Raw genomic sequence first — 19,388 nt, 5'->3', positions numbered from 1 at the left:
CAAATATATCTTTCCCAGTTTATCATTTGTCTTTCAACATTGCTTTGGCATATTTTTCCATGTACTTTAAAAAGTTCTATGTAGTAAAAATTGCTATTTTTTGTGTGTGTCTTCTGCATTTTGAGTCATAGTTAGCTTGTAAAGAAGTTACTCATGTTTTCTTCTGATAGTTTTATAGTTTCATTTTTCAACATCAAGACTTTAAAGATAGTTGCCTTTTTCCTGGTACATGATGAGAGGAATAGATTCAACTTTATTTTTTCCAGGTGGCTACTCGGTTGTCTCAACATTTATTTGAAACTTTTTTCTTGCCACTCTGATTTGAGTTACCATCTTTTCATATACTAAATTTTTGTATGTATTTGGCTCTATTTCTGCAAATTAAATTCTCCTCCTTTAGCCTGTTTAGTCATGCACAATTATCGGGACCTGTTAGCATGTTTTAATATCCATTTGGGATAGCTCCAGCACATTTTTCTTCATTTTTCAAGTTTTTTTGGTTACTCTTGCTTATTTATTTTTTGGAATGAATTTAGAAAAATACTTATCTATTTCTTGGGAAAAAAATCGGTAATTTTCTTAAGATCAGGTTAAATTTATAAATTGACTCAGAGAGAACAGACTTTTTGTCATGTTGAATTTTTCTACCAAAGTATAAGGCATATATTTCCATTGTTCTATTCTGCTTTTGTGTCCCACGGTAGCGTTTTGAAATTTTCCTCATAAAGATGTATATTTCTTGTTAAGTTTATTCTTGTGTTTTATCTATTTGTTGTTGTATTTGCTGTTGCAGATGTGCTTTTCTTTTCCATTGTATTTTTAAAACTAGTATTGTTTTATATGAGAAAACTATTCATTGCTGTATATTAATTTTATAACCTGCAATTTACTGCATTCTCTTATTAGTAGTAGTAGATTTTCAGTTGGTTCTCTTAAATATATAGTCATATCTTCTGAAAATAGTGACAGTTTTACCATCTCTTACAATTCTTACACTTTCTCTTGTCTAATTGTATTTCTTAATATCTTCAGGACAATATTAAATAGTGATAGGGAGCATCTTTAGCTTGTTTCTTACCTTAGCATGAGTTCTTCCATTGTTCTCCATTAAGATTGTTTCTCGTTTCTGGCTTAATAAATCATGTTAAATAAATCATCCATTTATATTTCATGGGGTGCTTTTAAAAATCAAGAATGGGTTTTTATTTTTTTGCAAATCCTTATTAGCATCAGTTGAGATAATTTTTCTCCTCGGATATATTAATATAGAAATATCACTGATATTAAACCATCTTTTCATTCACAGAATAAACAACACTTGATCATTATTTTAAATGTACCCCTTGATTCTGCTTGCTAATATTTTATTTAATGTTTTTATGTTGATATTTATAAGTGAGACTGGTCTGTAATTTTCTTTCTTTGTGCAGTCTTTGCCAGGTTTTGATATCAATGTTATATTTGTTCTGGAACCATTAAGAAATAAACAATCAGATCGAGATTTCTCAGAAAACATGGGCCTTGCGAATTTTTTTTTTTAAGTTAATTTCATTTATTTTTGACCGTGTTGGGTCTTAGTTGCTGCGCACGGGGTTTCTCTAGTTGTGGTGAGCGGGGGCTACTCTTTGTTGCAGTGTGTGGGCTTCTCCTTGTCGTGGCTTCTCTTGTTGCGGAGCACGGGCTCTAGGTGCACGGGCTTCAGTAGTTGTGGCACGCGGGCTCTAGAGCGCAGGCCCAGTAGTTGTGGCACACAGGCTTAGTTGCTCTGGGGCATGTGGGATCTTCCCAGACCAGGGATCGAACCCGTGTCCCCTGCATTGGCAGGAGGATTCTTATCCACTGCACCACCAGGGAAGTCCCGGGCCATGTGAATTTAAGCCATGCACCTACGTGAAGCCTAACTGTGGTTCTATATTTTCAGAGGATATTTTTATTTTCCCTCCCATCCACCATCAAGATTGAAGCACGTAAGTTTTCTTACTGTACTTTTCTGTACGCTGGATTTTTCTAGCTCATCTTTTGGTATTTTAGCTTTGTGCATGGGTCTCCTACCCATCTCCCTCACTTTGGGAGAACTTCCATGCTCTAGACATTGGTGGGATGTCAGAATAGAAACTTGAGGTCATAAAAGATGACTTTAAGGCACCTGGCATTGCACTTGGATTTCTCCTTTCACCCATTTGGCCTATGTAACTTTTTGTAACTTTATTGCTAACCTATTCTTAAAACTGAAAACAAATCTATTTTGTCCAGAAGTTTTACTTGTCTTGCAGAAAGAAGCTGTTAAGGATATCTGGCCTACCATACTGCTAGAAACAGATATTAGGACTTGCCATATGAAATATCAAAATATTTTATAATACTAAAGCAATTAAAATTGTGTGGTTTTGGCATAGAGATAACTGGGTTAATGAGGCAGAATGGAGACTATAGAAATAGATCTGTCTCTATATAAGAACTTAGTATATATCCTTGCCACTACAACTTTTAGAATTAAATTCCAGATGGATTAAAAAAAACCCGAAGCGACAAAAGTGTTAGATAAAAATACAGACAAATGTATATATAACTACTGAAAAGGGAAGATCCTCTAAGTCAAACACACATACACTCATATAAGAAAATATATTTGTAACAAATATTTGTAACCCATGGGGTAGAGAAATTCTCTAAAGCAAGACATACTCATGCTTGCACAAAGAGCTTTCCAGGAAGAGTTGATAAATTTGATCACTTCAACATCAAAACCAAAGTGAAAGAATATGCAAGAGCCTAGAAGAAAAGATTTTCATCATATATACAGTAACAAAAAATTACTGTCACAAATCTGTTAGACAGTCAACAAGAAAAAAAAGCAATTCAGTAGAAAAATTGTCAATGGCTATAAAGAAGTAAAACAAAAACCCAATAAAGATATTAAAAGATATGTCCCTTTTACAGTTAATCAGGGACATGCAAATCTTAACAATGAGAAACTGTTTGTTAACTATGATGTAGTCAAGAATTTCATACTGGTTATATCAAGTGAAGGCAAATAGGCAGAAAATTGATTTCCTAATTTCAGTTGGGGATCTAAATTGATATAATCTTTTTAGAGATAATTTAATGATATCAAAATTCTAAAAATGCATACCCTTTTATGTAAGCATGCTACTTACACAGCATACACTGTAAGAATATATGCACTTATGACAAGGAGACGTGCACAAGGAGACATGTACAATAATGTTTATTGCGTCACTATTTGTGATAGCAAATAGTCAAAGAACTTAAATGATAATGATGAAGGAATGGGTAAAGTGTGGTCTAATCATATGATAGATTACTATGTAGCAGTTAAAAGGAATAAACAGACATGTTTATCAATGTGGATGGATAGCAAATGTAATTTGCATGACAAAAGCAAGTCGTAGAGTCATACAGAAAGAAGCCATTTTTGTAATAATTTTTTTTTTACATTTTTTGTCTTTAGTATTAACATAGAATAGATTCTCTCATTCAGTAGTATTTTGAGTATTCAATAAATATTCTATGATGAATTATGGGAAACACAATACTTTGTTGCAGACCTCAAGAAGCTAAGAAAAACAGATGTAATGAGAAATAATATCTACTGGGCCAAGTGCCAGGTACTTTTACAGCTACTGTATTACTTATTTCTCCCAAGTGTTGGAGATGTATATTATTACCCATTTTTTTTCCAATGGGAAACTAGCTAAATTAATTATATTGCATATACATAATAAAATACCATGAAGAAAGCAGACACATATATAGTCTTTGGTTAAACCATATACCATCCTAAGTGCTCTACATTACATATACTATCTCACATAATTTCCCAACAATACTACTACTATCCCATTTTACATATGAGACAAGAAGTTAAGTAACATGCCCAAGATGACATATATATATATATTTTTTTTTTCTATGTCATAATGTTGATATTCAGTCCAGTAATTCTCCACTGTAACAGCTCCTTTACTTTGCAGTGAAAATTGATTTGTATATTTTTTGCCTCTGAGTCCTTGTGGGATTTTTTTAAAAATTCAAACAGAAAGTCAAAAAAATTATAATCATCCTCATCAGTTCACTTAGTCCCATGTAATCAATTATTTTTTCATCTTGATCTTTTGTTAACACTTTTATGAATTCATCAGTTTTCCATTAGAGTTCTGAAAATGCTTATTAGTTCAGTTCAGCAGTATAGTCAGTTACCAGAAACCTGTACTTGTCAGAGTCTTTTCCATGAATTCCTTGAAGATGAAACCCTTCTATAGGAACATTTTTGCAAAAGCATCAGAGTACACCCAGAACTGTCTGTAAATGGCAAAAGGCTTAAAAATGACCACAGTTAAAGATCAGATGAAAGTTCATAATAATGCAATTGACAAGGAAATTTAGTTATTTCTGAGTTATACATTTTAAAGTAATAACTAGAATTATGACTTATAACATTATACCAGAACATATAAGATTTTTAGAAATTTCATGTAGTGTCTGAAACATTTATGTTAACATATTTCCATACAAATAACTCAAAGAAAGTTTAGTATTAGTTGCTTTTTTTGTTTGTTCGTTTTTTTATACTGCAGGTTATTAGTCATCAATTTTATACATTTCAGTGTATACATGTCAATCCCAATCGCCCAATTCAGCACACCACCATCCCCACCCCACCGCGGTTTCCCCCCCTTGGTATCCATACGTTTGTTCTCTACATCTGTGTCTCAACTTCTGCCCTTCAAACCGTTTCATCTGTACCATTTTTCTAAGTTCCACATACATGTATTAATATACGATATTTGTTTTTCTCTTTCTGACTTACTTCACTCTGTATGACAGTCTTTAGATCCATCCACGTCTCAACAAATGACTCAATTTCATTCCTTTTTATGGCTGAGTAATATTCCATTGTATATATGTACCACATCTTCTTTATCCATTCATCTGTCGATGGGCATTTAGGTTGCTTCCATGACCTGGCAATTGTAAATAGTGCTGCAATGAACATTGGGGTGCATGTGTCTTTTTGAATTATGGTTTTCTCTGGATATATGCCCAGCAGTGGGATTGCTGGATCATATGGTAATTCTATTTTTAGTTTTTTAAGGAACCTCCATACTGTTCTCCATAGTGGCTGTATCAATTTACATTCCCACCAACAGTGCAAGAGGGTTCCCTTTTCTCCACACTCTGTCCAGCATTTATTGTTTGTAGATTTTCTGATGATGCCCATTCTAACTGGTGTGAGATGATACCTCATTGTAGTTTTGATTTGCATTTCTCTAATAATTAGTGATGTTGAACAGCTTTTCATGTGCTTGGCCATCTGTATGTCATCTTTGGAGAAATGTCTATTTAGGTCTTCCACCCATTTTTTGATTGGGTTGTTTGTTTTTTGATATTGAGCTCCATGAACTGCTTGTATAATTTAGAGATTAATCCGTTGCTTCATTTGCAAATATTTTCTCCCATTCTGAGGGTTGTCTTTTTGTCTTGTTTATAGTTTCCTTTGCTGTACAAAAGCTTTTAAGTTTTATTAGGTCCCATTTGTTTATTTTTGTTTTTATTTCCATTACTCTAAGAGGTGGATCAAAAAAGATCTTCCTGTGATTTATGTCAAAGAGTGTTCTTCCTATGTTTTCCTCTAAGAGTTTTATAGTGTGCGGTCTTAACATTTAGGTCTCTAATCCATTTTGAGTTTATTTTTGTATATGGTGTTAGGGAGTGTTCTAATTTCATTCTTTTACTTGTAGCTGTCCAGTTTTCCCAGCACTACTTATTGAAGAGACTGTCTTTTCTAAGCTCACAAAATAATGCTGTATGTTATCAAAGAAAAATATGGCAGGTGGATTAGAAAGACACACATTAAATATCTGAGAGTAGATGTCTATGGTGAAGGGGGAAGAGTGGGGGTAAAGGAATAAAAACCCAAATTGGCTGTAACTAAGGTGTATGAATAATCAAATCATGTCAATCCATTTGTACAACTGAGGTCTAACAATTTTCGAAAAACAAAACAAACAAACAAATTAAAAAAACTCTGATACAACCATACCAGTTCTTAGGTGAGAATTAAAAGAAGTTAAAAAAGCAAAATCAAGGGACTTCCCTGGAGGTCCAGTGGTTAAGACTCCACTCTCCCAATACAGGGGGCATGGGGTTCAATCCCTGGTGGGGGAACTAAAATCCCACATGCCACAAGGCCAAAAAAAAAACCAAAAACAAGTCAAAGAACCACGTGTACAGTGTAATAAAACATAAAACAAACCTACAAAATAAAACTCTCTTTACACACACACACACACACACAAATGCATGGAGAAAGTTTTGAAAAAGGTAACTATTGGAAAACTATAAATAGTGATGTGGAAAATTTTCTTACATTATTCATAAAAAATTATAAATAGTATAGGATAAAATAAATGCAGATAGAAACTCCAGGAAAAACAAAAAGCAGTAAGAAAGGAAATCTAATGGTCACTGCTTCTGTAATGAATAATATTTTCACAGTCACAATAATGTAAAGAAGTGGGTTTTTTGGGCCCTCTTTCTCTCACTCTACACAGGTGTGTGTGAATGATGTATATATATATGTTACATATGTGAGTATTTAATTTTCACAAGGATTTTATGCCCCAAATATTCATGCCATAGTAAAATTTTTCTCATTTATGTATAGAATATAACTCCCAAGCAGACCATATACTTGCTCTTTTACAGTCACATCATCTCTACCTCTCTGAATGTCTGTCTGTCTGTCTCTCTGTCTTTCTCTCTGTCTCTCCCCAAATATATATATATATATATATATATATATATATATATATATATGTATATGTATGTATGTATGTATGTATTTCTCAGCTATACAGCAGGTCAAGTTTTTAGAGACTTCCAGGAGTTAAAATGAGAGGAGATAGACAATGCTACTATTGAACAGTATCTGACTCTGTAATTATAATGCATTTATTGCCAAGAGCAAAGAGTTTTAATTGATTTTTAGTTGTTCATAACCAACCTATCGGTAAAGCTTAGGAGACCTAGTTATAAACTTGATAATGCAAAAATCAAGTATGGATGACAGAAGATACAAAGTGAAGTGTAGAATTACTGAGTGGATTTGTTGGGGAGCTAATATCTTAATTCTATAAAAAGATAGTTGACGAAACAAAAACTAAAGGTGGGGGCTTCCCTGGTGGCGCAGTGGTTGAGGGTCTGCCTGCTGATGTGGGAGACACGGGTTCGTGCCCCGGTCCGGGAGGATCCCACATGCCGTGGAGCGGCTGGGCCGCTGAGCCTGCGCGTCCAGAGCTTGTGCTCTGCAATGGGAGAGGCCTCAACAGTGAGAAGCCCGCGTACCGCAAAAAAAAAAAAAAAAAAAAACTAAAGGTGTTAGGATGTTATTTATAGTTATAAAGGTATAGAGCAACTAAAAGGGGAGGTAGAGGAGGTGTTGGAAAATGAGCTGAGTTTTTCACCTATCATAGGACAGGTTAAATAGATAATGTCAAACATTGATAAACCAAGAAATGGCAGTAGAAGCTTATTTAGGAATATGGAAATACAGCAGAGTGCCTTTTCTTTCCAATAACAAAAATAACCCTAATTCAGTTTGACTTGGATTGTCAGGAAATGTATTGGCTCTCATCACTGAACTTCCAGAGGTAGGGCAGGTTTAAGATTGATCCAATCCAGTATATCTAGCTCTGTTTCCCTGCATTTCTCTTGACTCTGAACTTATTTGTGACTTGGCCTCTCCTCAGGTTGGTATTAAGATAGCTGGCATTCTAGGTCTTTCCACATTTCCAGGTCCTGGAAAAACTGGTCTCTAGTTCCCCAGAAGGAAAATGAAATTTCCTCTTTCTCTCTCATTTAAGGGTCTTCTTCCATTTTTTATATTCCGACTGAAAATGAACCTATGTACATGGTGACTGATGGTGGGAATAACCATTCTTCATAGAAAGGAAAGACTTGGCCACTTCCATGGTAGAGGGTGAGCTGCTTGGAGCAGGCCAGGAGAATGGCCATGGGCTTGCTTAGACTTAGGAAGTAATTATAAGTTGTTCTTGAGTAGTACACCTGCCTATTATTCTCAACCTCCAGTAGGTGTTATTTTTTTTAAACCATTTATTTATTTATTTATTTATTGGCTGTGTCATGTGGCTTGCAGGATCTTAGTTCACCAACCAGGAATCGAACCTGTGCCCCCTGCAATGGAAGCGCAATGGTCCTAGCCACTGGACCACCAGGGAATTCCCTCCAGGAGGTGTTATTAATGTTACATCTCAGTCTCAGTGTTGCTGGGAGAAGTTAGGAAAGAGCTGGTGCCCAGGCTCAGAGCAAAGGATTACAACTAAAAGTGGAATCCCTAACCCCTAGATGGAGATGGTTAGCAATATCAGTCAGCAGAAGGAGCTGGGTCCAGGAGAAAGGTGACCCATGACATGTGGACTAAGAAGAAGCTTCTCAAACACATTGGGGGATATGTGTGGTTATTTATAGCAAGGAGTTTGCTAGGGGCTTGAATCATAATTATGAGTATAATTATTGGGGTATAAAGAGGATGAATGACCAAATTTTATATATGGGTTTCAAATAGATTGGATTTCAACTCAATTTTTCATCAATCCTTCTCCCTTTTGGAAGAATATTTGGAAAAAAATATTCCCTTATTTTACAGAAAGTCGCTCTCCTCTGTAAATGAATTTCCTGGACAGAATCCATTACCTGGCCAGTGGAAGGCTCCTTAGGTAAGACATGAACACCTCCTTGTTCACTTAGCTATAGATTTGATTTTTTAAAAAACCTCTACCATTTGTGTGCAGGTGTGCCTGTTCATGTTCAATCAAAAATTATAGCAAGCCAGAGATGGGACCTGTGAGATTCTCCTTCCACAATGCCTACCATTTCACTATGTGTAATTGGGCTTCTAATAAAAGATTCCATGTACCGGTGTTCTTCTAGGGGAGCTTTCTAGGGCAGTTGTGAGGCTGGAGATGTAGATATTCTGGTCAAATATGAATATAATATTCACTTTTAAATTCTGGAGAAGACTCTCTGGGATAGCAATGTATTTCCTGATTCCTAGAGACTATGAATGGAATGGACTGAAACTTGTTTTTGATAGTTTACCTGTTCATCTATCTGAAGGAAGAATGCAAAATCAGATACACTTTCAAGGTCCTTTTCTAGTTCTGGCTTTTTACATATTTAAAATTCAAGAGCACAAAAAAATTTTAAGCTTCCCATTTCATTTTGCCCCCAAGGTACATAAGTTTGATGAGAGCATGGACATGGTAAATGGAAAGAAAAATTATAAACTTGGGTTTAAACTTGTTTTTCCTTAAAATGACAAAGCTATGATTTGTCACGTATTCTATATAGCTTTGGAAGAGAATTCTTCCTCCATTTACTCCTAACAATTACTATATTCAGGAGGAAGACATAGGGAAGAGTGTTTCTAAATAAAATTTTATTCAAGGTTGGCAGACATCGATGTTCAAGGAAATAGGGCAATAATCATTTGTTCCTGCAAAATGCTTTTCCATGGAAGGATCTTGAAGAACATTTAGAAATGGTGACCTCATTAATCCCAGCCACATTTATGTGAAAGAACAGGCACACGTGTGACAATGTTTCAGACAGCCAAAGGGCTGCAAAGGAAAGTTAAGTGATTTGTCAAAGGTCAACATACAGATCCCTAGGAAGAGTTTGACGATTATTTTAATCACTGACAGTGGCTTAATGTGTTTCTCTTCCAAGAATATGGGAAGATCGTCTTAAGTTTTTGGAATAAGCGTCGTCTTTAAAATATAATTTGTTTTACTTTCTCGGATTATGGAAGTAGTACATGATCATTGTGGAAACTTTGGAAGACATAAGACAGTAGAAAGATGGGAAAAAGTGATCATCATCCCACACTCTCAAAAACAGTATCTTTTCTTTCTTGTAAGAGCTGGAATGGCTTTGATTTCTTGACCAGGTTCTGACCGATACATTGGATAGCATGGTTCAAAACTTCTATAGCACTACTTCCTGCTAAGTGACTGGGGTCCCTATCATAGATCACGTATGCTGGTTCAAGTAGGTCGTTATCAGAAGGTCAAGTAAATGAAAGAAGGCGGGGCTACAGGGAACTGTACAGGTGTATAAATGCCTTGTTTCTCCTTTGCCTGAAATGGAGCAAAATTAGTCAGATGAAATTAAACCAATGAAAGACATCTTTTACATGGGCTCCTCTGCGCCATTCCTCCTTCTCTCTGTTATCTAATAATGGCCTCCTCCCATTTTTTCTTGCTATCTCTTCTATTTCTTAAGTGACTTCATCTGTAAGCATAAAAAACTTTTTATGCAGTACCAACTTTAACAATACCAGATTTTGAAACTGGAGCATAAGACAAATGGGCATGATTTTAAAGAGAGAAATTGTAACATTAATGACAATGAAAACTGTTATGAGTCAGAAGGAAAATATTTTCAAGTTTTAACAGATAGCTGTTCAGAATTTATCATGTACTGTGTCAGGCACTGCTGGTGATACAATGATTTTTTTTTTTTAAGATGTATTTATTATTTATTTATTTATTTTTGGCTGTGTCGGGTCTTAGCTGCAGCACGAGGAACATATATTGGGAAGGGCTAAGCAATGAGTTGCCGAAATTTGGAGGAGGAAGAACAGGTGTGAAGGCAGTTTGATTCTTGGAAGAACTGGGATTTGAACTCCCCTTTGAGGATAAGAAGGAGTCAATAGGCACAAAAGCCTGGGGAGGTCATCCCAGCAGGAGGCACTGACCTGAGCAGAAGCCTAGAAGCTGGAAAATGCAGAACAGCCTCCGGGTAGGAGCAACAGAGACCAAATGTTAAGCTGCAATGTAATGGAGTCTTTGGCTGAAAGGCAAGGAATAGGACTGATTTTTAAAAAATTACCCCAGGCAAAAGTTCCAAGACCACCTGGCCAGGATAAAATGTGACTACTGAATTTGCTTCCCTGTTACTGGAATTGACACTCCTGTGTTCTATACACAACTCATGCCAGCAGAAATGGTCGCATTATTTACTCTAATGAGTTCTCCTAATTTTTGGATTGTCCAAAATAACGCAAAGAGTGTAACCAGTGAATATATGACAACAGTAATCAAAATAAATACATGGGATGCCCGAGACCACAGCCCAAGGCTATTATTCATTAAATGGGGGAAGAAAAAATCCTACAAATACAGGGTTCTGGGTCCCTTTCCTAAATATTAATTGTTTATTTCATGATTCTCCTCCACTTTAAACAGACCTTAAACCACCCCTTCTTAATATGCTCCCCTAAAGGATTATAAACTAGAAAGGAGGTTGGTTTAAACAAAGTAATCAGAAAGTAAGCAATCTTCTTCTCTTTCTCTCTGGCTCGAAGCTTGTTATGTCTGTTAAGGAACTTTTCAGCGCACAGACCTCAAGGTCAAACAGAGGTCACTCTTCTGCTTTTTGAGGTATGGGTGCTTTCATGTTATTTGCTCGTTTTTATTGCTGAGAATAACCACCCATTTGCCCACATAACCAGGGCCTCCCCAACACAAAGACTTGAGAGTGGGCTCTGGCGGGGGAGGGGGGGTTAATCCCATTCAACACAAAGCAAACAAGTTCAAATCTCATTAAATGTTGGACTTTGAAGCAAGAATACAAATATTTCCAATTTAGAAAAGGAAGATAGAAATGTGACAGAAGTATTCTAATCATTTAGTAGAATAAATCGTACCAACATGATCCTAAAACTGTCAACTTGGTGGAAAAAACAATAAAACTCCATTAATAATACAACAGCACTGCTTACTCTTTCACATGAGGAAAATTCTATTATAACAAACAGCCTGAGGCTTTTAAATTGCTTTTGTTCTAGATCAGTGGAACATTGTTATAAAGAATATATTGCTAGCAATGATGGTTTGGATCTGAAGATGAAAACTAGCCGATTTTTTAGTGTGAACCAGCAGAGATAGTGGTGGTTGCACATGGGGCCGTGTGTGAATAACCTCCTTTGTGCAGAATTTTAAAAGGTAGACCCTTCATTTGGGCACACATCTTGGTGAGCAGAATGCAGGGTGGAATTCAACTCCATTTGTCCCCTCAGCCAGGGCACAGCTGTACAACCTTCTGCAGAGGCCCTGGTGGCGTGAGATTGTTCTTTTAAGACCTATTTATAAGTTATCCTCTGAAATTATTTTCCTTGAGTCTACCCCAGGACAGGCCTCATCTATGCCTCCTTTTTAGTTATAAGGTCCTCTATGATAGAATTTCCCATTTAAAGATTTGGACCAATGTTTTTTTCCCCTGGTTTTGGAAGCACTTTAGATTCATCCTATAAGGGTCTTGTAGGTCTCTCAGTTACCAACTGTGGCATCTTGGGGTAAGTTAGCGTTTTTTTTTTTACTCTCTTAGCCTAGCTTTCCTTAACAAGGAACTATTAGTTCACTGGTTCCCAATAGACATTTTGTAATGTCCTTTTTCTATACCAAAATGAAATTCATAGGTAATATGATCATTCTACACACAAAATTTTTAAATAATTATAATGTCCACATATAAAGGGGAAAGAAAAGAAGAGCTGTTTATCATAAAACTATATAAAATGCAGAGGCCTAACTATAATAGAAAACGTAATGAAGTTGTCAATGCTGAGCAAAAGAAAGTTAGAATCTTCTCTCAGTTTAAATAGTAGTTTACATTCCTGGAAAAATCAGTGTAAACCCACAGTACACTTGGTGATTATGTGGAAAAGAGTTAGGTGCTAGTCTTGATCATTAGAACAGGCTTTCCACCCATATAAATGGGCTTTTGAAAGTTGTGCGGAACATTCATGGAAATTGTTTGGTGGGTAGTACTGTCTCATACATGGAAGGAGGTATAGCACCCCTGGTCCCAATCTCCTAATGCCAGTAACGCCTGATCATTGTGATAATCAAAAATCCCCCCAAATTTCCACAACATACCTTAGTAGGGATGTATTTCTCTCATTGACAACCACTGGCTTAACTAGTCTTGAATCCAAGAAGCCTGAAAAACTCAGGACCAGAAAAGGCCTTCCTCAGTGAAGATTTTACTACAACTTCCACTTTCCTTCAGCCTCTCCCAGGGATTCCAGCTTTTAGGGGAAGGGAACACAGCTGATGTGACAATTGGCCAGGACCAGCCCTGAAAGGACCTTGAGGAAGGCAAATGATACCTCTACCTTCTCCCCACGCCATCTCCTCCCATCCCTACAGAGGTTTTCCCACTTATTCTTCCCTCTCAGGCTTTCTCCCTATCAAAAATCACTTTCAGAAGTAGAGCTATGTTAGCGATTTATACTTCCGTGTGAATATGTGTTAATTGTACATCTCTTAAATCCAAATGGTTTATGAGCATACAAAAAGGTGCTCAGCCTCACCAGAAATTAAGGTAGTGAGAAATTTATAATACAAATGAGATACTATTGATATTTCATACTCATCAGGTTGGCAGAAGTCTAAAACTCCAGCAATACCAAATGTCGGAAAAGAGTGGGGAAATTGGTACAGCCACTTTGGGGAGCAATTTGATTTTATCTATTAAGATTGGAAATGCTCTTAATCCTACATCACAGGAAATCGACTCAAGTCTATACCTTAGAGGAAAACTATTTGTTTGTACCTGAAGATATATATGTTTGTGGCAGCATTACTTTTAGTAGTGAAAAACTGAATCAGCTGGAAATATTTAAATGCCATTAATGGAAGATCAGATTCATATATCACTGTATTCATACAAGGGAATATTATACAGCAATTACAATGATGAATCACAGCTTTGTGTCTGCACAATGATAAATCTCAAAAACAATGAAGAAAAGCTAATTGCAGGGTATGTAGAGTGTGACACCGTTTAAGTAGTTTAAAAACCTGCAAAACAATGCCATATACTGTTTATAGATACATGAATATGCAGTAAAAGCATAAAGCATGTATAAGAATGATTAATTATTCATGATCTTGGTTATTTCTGAAGAAGGAGAAAGTATGAGATTGGGAAGAGGACACACAGAAAGCTCTCAGTTGTATCTGCAATGATTTTGTTCTCCAAAAAAATATGTAAAGGAAATGTGGCCAACTGTTAAGATTTAATTTGCTATAGATAGTGCTGGATATACTAGGTACTCATTATATCTTTTACATATTTCGATGAGAAATAATACCATAATAAAAATAATTTTTAAAAGTGATGCATCTTTAAGGGGTATTTGTATTCTCGATTTAGCAGATTCTTCATGACCTTCTAGGCACCAGGTGCTGAGACAGAGAACTCAACAATGAACAAGATAGCTCCCAGTCTTGGATGGTGGTTTTTAAACTTTATTGTGCATCAGGATCACCTGGAAGGCTTGTTAAAACACAGACTGCTGGGCCCCACCACCAGAGTTTCTGATTCAGTTAAGTCTAGGATCAGGCTTGAGAATTTGCATTTCTGACAAGTTCCCAGGTGATGCTGATGTTGCTGGTTCGGGGACCACATGTCTCCTGAAGTTGTTTTAACACTATTGTAGAAGGACTTTATTCCTGCTATAAGGATTCCAAGAACTGGTGGGAGAAGTATATTTTCTGGACAGCACGCTCTGCCAGGTCTCTAAAGCACACTTATGCTGCCCGCCCTGGGCCACAAAGAGCACATCGTCTTCCTGGCATCTCAAGAAATGTCACTGCATCCTCTTACCCCTTCTAACTTGTGGTTGTGTATCTTTCAATTTATTCCATTAAAACTTTAGGTCCTCTATACATCCTATTTGTTGTACACCCTATACAAAATGTCAACAGCAGTTATTCTCTGATATTGGAATTATGGTTAATTTTTAAATCTTTTTGCTTGTCTGCATCACCTAACATTTCCATAATGAACATTTTCATTATGAACAAGAGTTAATTATATAATAAGGATATTAAAGTAAAATAAATGTATATCAAATCGTGTTAGGCTCTGTGATGCGGGCACAGGTGCTAAGAAGTAGTACGGATATGGACTTGCCTTTAAGAGCTGTATGATCTCATTCATACCTACATTGGAAAAACATTTAGCAATAAGACAAGCTATTCAGGAAAGTGTTCACCGAGAACTAAATGCACAGTTGGCAAGTACTTTGGAAGGAAAAGATGACTAGGCTGAGTGGCCCTAGAAGGAGCATTTGGGCCCAGCCTTAGGATGATAAACCTGCCAGAGACTAAGCAGAGGGCGAGGCAGGATGCAAGGGTCTCTGCAAATCCCCAGTATACGTATAGGTGCTCAGTGAACACTGAAGAATCGAACACTTATTGAACTCATATAGAAACTTCACTCAGGCACAAGTACATTCAGCATAACAGTGGCTCATACCCAAGACACATAAATTGAAACCAAAATTAATTTCATTGTGGGTTTATGACAAGTCAAGAATGGGAGAAAATGTCATCTTCTTTTATGTGATTGCTTCACTGATGATTACGTCTCAAAAGTGCATCTGTGGGTTTGCAAAGAAAGACCCATCTGGACTGGACACCTCTTAGGTGTGTTCTCCTCCCCTTTTGCCCTTAATTAAGATGGGGGAGTTCTTATTGGTCTTATAGATCCTCTGTGCAAAACCTTACTGGTCTTCTAGTTCCTCTGTTCAAAACCATACTTACCCTAAAGGAGCATCTCTTCACCTCTTTATGTTTGGGTGGATTATATGTGTCTCTGTGTTAAAAAAGCCTGGAGGCACCTACTTCTGGACAAGATGAAACAACAGGGTCCAAATTTATCCTTTTGCCTTAAACAACTAGAAAAGCAGATTAAAATATATGAAAAAATAGGGGCGGAGGTATAAGCAGGGGCTGGACGGAAGAATTACAAAGGTGCATGAGGAAACTTTTGAGACTGATGAATATATTCATTATCTCGATTATGGTGATTCTTTTGCAGGGGTCTACATATTTCAAAACTTAGACTATATACTTCAAATATGAGCAGTTTTTGTGTGTCAATTATATCTCGATAAAACTTTTTAAAAGTACTGGGGAGAGAGAGGAAAAAAAAAGCCTGGGAGCACAGGTACCATCAAAAAAAATACTCCCGTGCCATTAGTTGGATAGTTTCCCTTTCTTTTAGCAGATTTTAAAAATTATGGTTAAGCAGAGGTGAATATACTGAGAACAATAATCCTGCGCTATTTAATTGAATCATTTCCCTTCTTTTTCTCAGATCTGTTATTCATGTTAAGCAACGGGGTTGCTAATGAACTTAAAGCTTCTGGACCCTCACTTACAAGTTCTTTCCAAAGTTCTATAGCTGATTTTCTGTTTGTAATTGTGTTTTCTTTTTTAAAAAAAGAGGCCCCAGACTTCCCTGGTGGCGCAGTGGTTAAGAATCCACCTGCCAAGGCAGGGGACACGGGTTTGATTCTGGTCAGGGAAGATCCCACATGCTGCGGAGCAACTAAGCCCGTGTGGTGTGCCACAACTACTGAAGCCCGTGCACCTAGAACCTGTGCTCTGCAACAAGAGAAGCCACTGCAATGAGAAGCCCGCGCAACACAACGAAGAGTAGCCCCCGCTCGCTGCAACTAGAGAAAGCCTGCGAACAGCAACGAAGACACAGTGCAGCCAAAAATATAAATAAATTAAAAAAAAAAAAGAGGCCCCAGATTGTATAAGATTCAGACTCCATGAAACCTGGATGCAACCCTACTTTTTTAAAAAAAGATTTTAGGGCTTCCCTGGTGGCGCAGTGGTTCAGAGTCCGCCTGCCGATGCAGGGGACACAGGTTCGTGCCCCGGTCCAGGAAGATCCCATGTGCCACGGAGCGGCTGGGCCCGTGAGCCATGGCCGCTGAGCCTGCGCATCCAGCGCCTGTGCTCCGCAATAGGAGAGGCCATAACAGTGAGAGGCCCGAGTACCGCAAAAAAAAAAAAAAAAAAAAAAAGATTTTATTAAAGGTCTTTATAGAGCAACATCAGACTCCAAATCCAGCTGCCAAGGAGACTGTGTTATGCAGTGGGTACTTGCTGGCACGGCAGGCGTCTATGGCTTCCCTCCCTCTGTTCAGGGATGGGGAAGGTGACAGGGGGCAGTGTCTCATCTATGGGTTCCACCATGCTCAGTGGTCAGGCAGGGGCTTCTTAAGGGCCAGTCTTTCCACTTGGGTCCCAAGGCAGCATGATCTTCACTTTGATGCCCAGCACACCCTGTCTGAGCAGCACATGGCACCCGGTGGTGTCTGTGTAGAAGCTAACAGGGTCCTCACTGTGGGTCATCAGGCCATCCACAACTTCATGGATTTAACCCTCTGTCCTTGGAGTTGCCCAGGGATTACGACCTAGCAGCCCTTGTCCCCACTCTCCATGATGACCTTCAGCACACCACAGCAAGCCCTCCTAGAAGTGTGTACTGCAGATCCCGCCTGGGTGATGTGCACAGAGCTCTCGTATATTCCTTTTCCTCCTAAAGCTCTACACTGCCCTCAGGGAAGCCAAATCTCTTCTGAAGCACAGCGGTCAATTCCTGGATCCGCCAGCCCTTCTCACCAAGAACATTGTGCGTCCTGGAGGCCAAGATAATGATTTCCGTCCTGGTTGGTGTAAATCGGACTTCAACTCCAGAGTAGTCATCTTTGGCCAGCGCCCGAGTGAGACACTTGTTCAGTTCAACCTTGAGGACGCCATCAGCGACATCTTGGAAGTTGACGCTGCCATCTTGCCACCTGGCAGCACCTTAAGGAATGGCCCAGCGCTGCTGTTAAGTGACCTAAGGAGTGTGATGTGAGCAAATGGTTCCCACTACTATTGCAGACAGAGCACGAACACCCAAAGAACTTTAGGACTATGGTGGCCTAGAGCACCATTCTCTCCTTGGATAAGCCTTTGTGTGGACTTGGTAACAGCAGCTGAGGGGCTGTGAATAATACTTCAGACTTCCTCACTTTCTTTTTCACCACTTGCTCTATCTGGAGGGACCCAAGTGTGAAGGAGAAAAATGACCCAATAAATACAATTCAGCTTCAGCAGCTTCAGAATGCCCATTCCCTGTCTCCTCCGTCGGCTCCAGAATTGAACAAGCAAGGTAGGAGAGGAGAGCTTTGCCTCAGGTGCTCTTTGAGACTCAACATTGGAGAATTTCAGTTCCAACACCTCCAGAGAAGGTGTCTTGAAATGATCATGGAAATAGGATCTTTTACTACATGTGGGCCACATTTCACACTGTTCCTGAGTAGAATATCCTTGCTCTGCCTCTCTGTCAACCAGATCCCACTGGTTCCTCAATACAAGCTCAGTGCCTCCCTCCTGGAATTGCCTTCCCAGATCTATCCAGTGCAGAGTGAAATCTTCCTTCCCTAAACCGAGCACTTAAGATATGACAATTCTTGAAGCTGTTAGGAGTTTAGACCCAAACTCCTATAACCATATGATCTTGGGTAAGTGATAATTTTTCTGAGCAGAGAGTCCCCAATAATCATTCATTTTCCACACTAATATGTGTTAATTTTATTTATTTATTATTATTATTTTTTAATGGTTAATTTTATAATTAAAATATTTTATGATGGCAATAACAATTCGTACTGATGTCACGGAGCCGGCATGAAGCTTAACTAAGATGATATATGTAAATATCTTTTGTAAACTATAAAATGCTGTACAAACATAAGGTACCGGCAGAGGTGATATTCCAAATATTTAATGACCGGTAGGCACTGGCCTTGACCAATCAGAATAGTTTCAATCACAGCACTGGAGCTGAGTCCAGTAAACTCCTTGTGGTGTCAGACATTAACTCTCTAGTAGCTAAATTAAAGGAAGGTTTAGGGTTTCCTGGAGGAGAAGCTAAAGTAAAGGGGGTCTAGTGGAAAGAGACTCAGGGGACTAGGGGCTATATTCTTTTTCAGATTCTCTTCCCTTATAGGTTACTACAAGATATTGAGTATAGTTCCCTGTGCTATAGAGTAAGTCCTTGTTGGTTATATATTTTATCCATAGTAATGTGTATATGTTACTCCCAACCTCCTAATTTATCCCTCCCCCCACTTTCCATAAGTTTTTTTCTATGTCTGTGAATCTCTTTCTGTTTTGTAAATAAGTTCATTTCTATCATTTTTATTTTTTAGATTCCACATATAAGTGATATCATATGATATATGTCGTTGTCTGGCTTACTTAGTACGATACTCTCTAGGTCATCCATGTTGCTACAAATGGCATTATCTCGTTCTTTTTTATGGCTGAGTAATATTCCATTGTATATATGTACCACATCTTCTTTATCCATTCATCTATTGACAGACATCTAGGTTGCTTCCACATCTTGGCTATTGTAAATAGTGCTGCAATGAACATTGGGATACATGTATCTTAGAAAATATTTTTGCCTGGACAAAAATG

The 19,388-nt window shown here is 37.8% G+C and overlaps 1 protein-coding gene and 1 pseudogene across 1 annotated transcript in view; one reads left to right on the top strand and one right to left on the bottom strand.

The window, feature by feature from the left end:
* The first annotated feature begins 8,703 nt into the window (after positions 1 to 8,703).
* Positions 8,704 to 19,388, top strand: part of TRERF1 (transcriptional regulating factor 1) — a 229,467-nt gene continuing 218,782 nt past the window's right edge. The window contains exon 1 of the mRNA XM_027127249.1: positions 8,704 to 8,759. The gene's annotated coding sequence lies outside the window, so the exon portion shown is untranslated. The remainder of the gene's footprint in view (positions 8,760 to 19,388) is intronic.
* On the bottom strand, positions 16,932 to 19,191 carry LOC113630917 (40S ribosomal protein S3 pseudogene; annotated as a pseudogene).

This window comes from Aethalodelphis obliquidens, unplaced genomic scaffold, assembly GCF_003676395.1.
Source record: "Aethalodelphis obliquidens isolate GAN/ISIS:26980383/991018 unplaced genomic scaffold, ASM367639v1 scaffold31, whole genome shotgun sequence".
In the NCBI taxonomy this organism is placed as follows: Eukaryota; Metazoa; Chordata; class Mammalia; order Artiodactyla; family Delphinidae; genus Aethalodelphis; species Aethalodelphis obliquidens.
Note: the sequence above shows the minus strand (reverse complement) of the source record. Positions and strands in the feature narration are given on the sequence as shown.